Raw genomic sequence first — 3,130 nt, forward strand, 5'->3', positions numbered from 1 at the left:
TTACTGAGGTGGCTGACCACGCCCATGACCAAATCCACCTCTAAACTGGTATTCAGTTGCTGAGCCAGTCCCAGCCTCAGCTCTCTCGTCAGCACCAAGGGGGCACAGTNAGGTGGCTGACCACGCCCATGACCAAATCCGCCTCTAAACTGGTATTCAGTTGCTGAGCCAGTCCCAGCCTCAGCTCTCTCGTCAGCACCAAGGGGGCACAGTGCTTTGTCGGTAAGGGTGTCTGTCAGCTTTGCCTCCTGTAGGTCTTGCAGGTTGCTCTCCTTCCAGACCTTTGGGCTGTGGTCTGCCAGCCTTAGGACAGCTGGGGTGCGGAGTGGCAGGCACCATCTCAGGGGGCAGGTGGAGGCAATCACAGAGATCCTGGATATGCTGGTTGGTAAGCTAGGACTAGAAATGCCTCCAGGCAAATTGTTTCTTTACATAGCCTCATGATCTGAGAGACTGTATGGACGTCATGATGTGAAGGTTGGGCACATTCTTGTCTCCCAGCTCAGGGTGTTTGGGCATGTGGACATCCTTCTTGGCCACCATCACTCCCTCCTTGAAAAGGACTGCACAAATGGCAATATGGTTCTTCTTGGGTATCAGCTTCTCGGTGGCTGCTACGTCTGGGGCCCGGGCTAGAAAGGCCCCGTGTTAATAGTAGTCACTGTGCTGGGCCTTCCATCCACAGGATTAATTTCTTTTATAGCTGTAAATTGGTGCTTTTTAACTACCTTCTCCCCCTCATTGCTTTCTTATACATGTATTTTAATGCCCTCTTTCTCTAAATCCTGTGCTGTCTCTAGCAGCTTGCCCTGATAGTAGTGGTAGATGTTTTGACTGCAGAGGAATGGACAGTTAGTTCATTGCAAAGAAAACATAGGTCAGGTTTTCTTCTTGCTCTCCCAGACCTGGCAAAACTCTGCCATCCTTGAAGGGAGTTCTGTTCCCATGTGGATTGCTCATGGCCACCACCCCTTCACTCCTGCTGAGCCTCACCGGTACCCTCTCTGTCTTCCTCGTCTTTATAAGATTAAGCCAGCTCTTGAACTGTAAGACAGTGGGGTTAAATTATAACATTGATTGGCTAGTTGTGTAAAAGCCACGGAACAAGAGGTAAAATGTTTCCAAACTCTTATTAGTGTCCTCAGGGGGAAGTTTTGGCACTGGACAGAGGTGAGCCAGTCATCACCTTCCTCTCGCTTGAGAGGAGCGGAAGTAGCCCTTGTCTATATGTGGCGCCTTTCTCTGAAGATAAATCCTTGATTGAGTTGGAACCCTTGCTGCTTTTCATGCCCTTTGATAGCAGGGTCCCCTTGACTCTTCGTAACCTATTCAGCATTTCACTCAACGTGATCAATAGCTTTCCATGAATGCTCCTGGACGCAGAGGAAGCAGAACAGATTAGAGGAGGTGAGTGGGGTGATAGATACTTCAGAATCACCCAAAGGTAAATGGTTATTTCGTATAGAGAATCCAGGAGAGAGATTCACTCTAAATATACACATTTCCCCAAGACAGGTGAATGATTGCATTGCTCTCTGGAGGGGGCTGAGGTGGCCATCAGCATTTTGAGAATTAGCCTACTTTTGCCTTCCTTTCCACGAAGAAGAAAATGTCCTTAGAATAAATCTCCCCCAAGAGAACTTTCTCGAACAACTGAACATGCTCAGTGACTTTCCCAAAAAAGCCTATGTTTTTCTTTTTATGGTGAATTTATCATTCCACAAAATGTGGGAGATAGGACTGCACTATAAAATGATTTCTTCTGGGGAGATGAGCAGCAAGATAAGATAAGTAGGAGGTTTCACATGCCAGCCTCTCTGCCATGCCTGTTTGTGTGTTTCGTGTTTGGAAAATGCTCTCAGAGGTGTTTAGGAAATGTGCAGAGTTGGCACACAATTATGGCAATGCAACAGAGCAGCCATGCCAAGAGCCTTGTGCCTATGGAAATCCCACCAGATAGGAAAGAAACAGGAAAACATGTCTCTCAGTGAAAGTGGAAATGATCCCGTCATTTTTCTGTAGTTAGGGACCCACTTAGACTAGATGCTAGAGCAGGTTTGCAATAGCGTTTTATGGACCCATACTTCCTTCCCTCTAGTCCTCAATGTATCTCCCTCATAGTGTCACGTACACCTTTTATTGTTCGTTTACTGATTTATTTGTTGCACCTTGTAAGATTATGTAGATTTTCCTTTGCAAGAGTCTCTTTTTAAAACAGCATTTGTTTAAAAATGATCAATATATGGACATGAAAAAAAAAAACCCCAAGATTGCAAAGTGGCTTATCATGAGAGGAATAGCAGCTGTCTCAGCTAGAACCATCTCTCAGCCTACCTCACGGAGGCAACGGCTTTCAACTTTTTTAGCTGTTTCTTTGCATAGTTATTGTTATTGATTGGTTTATTAACTTCAGACATTATTTGTTCTCTTTCTAGTATAATCATGTACATCTCATACTTTGCTCCTCACTCCTCCCTCCATTCTTTATGTAGATTTTTTTAGTTATAGCAATGGAGTGATTATGCTATTATGAGTATTTGACAATTTTACATTTCGGAATCCAGTGGAGTGTCTTGGTTATATTTTCTTTCTTCAATAGCTGTTGGTTTTTCTTCATGTTTCCAATGGGCTTTCTTTTTTCTGTGTATTGATTGCTCTTACATCCTTTACTTTCCAAATCTTTAAGAATATGTCGAATCCTAACAATGCCTGAGTTACTCCCCTCCATGCTCCACTTCAGTTTCCCATGTGACTGTCCCTTTAGTGACTAGTTCACCGTGAGACAGCAGGCTCCTTGAGAGGGCACCATATCTTTACATCTGTATATTCTTTTTTTTTTTTAAGATTTTATTTATTTATGTGACAGAGAGACAGCCAGAGAGAGAGGGAACACAGCAGGGGAGAGGGAGAGGAAGAAGCAGGCTCCCAACCGAGGAGCCTGATGTGGGACTCGATCCTGGAACGCCGGGATCACGCCCTGAGCCGAAGGCAGACGCTTAACCACTGCACCACCCAGGCGCCCTTACATCTGAATATTCTTTGCACCTGTCACATTGTCTGGCATGTACTGGGCATTCATTCCATATTTGATGAATGAATGAGTGACTGTATTTCCACAGAGTGTTGAACA

General features: G+C 44.9%; 1 pseudogene; it reads right to left on the bottom strand.

Annotated features, from left to right (window-relative positions):
• On the bottom strand, positions 1-2,728 carry LOC117802942 (annotated as a pseudogene).
• Positions 2,729-3,130: the final 402 nt, after the last annotated feature.

The sequence above is a fragment of the Ailuropoda melanoleuca genome, chromosome 7 (genome assembly GCF_002007445.2).
Source record: "Ailuropoda melanoleuca isolate Jingjing chromosome 7, ASM200744v2, whole genome shotgun sequence".
Lineage (NCBI taxonomy): Eukaryota > Metazoa > Chordata > Mammalia > Carnivora > Ursidae > Ailuropoda > Ailuropoda melanoleuca.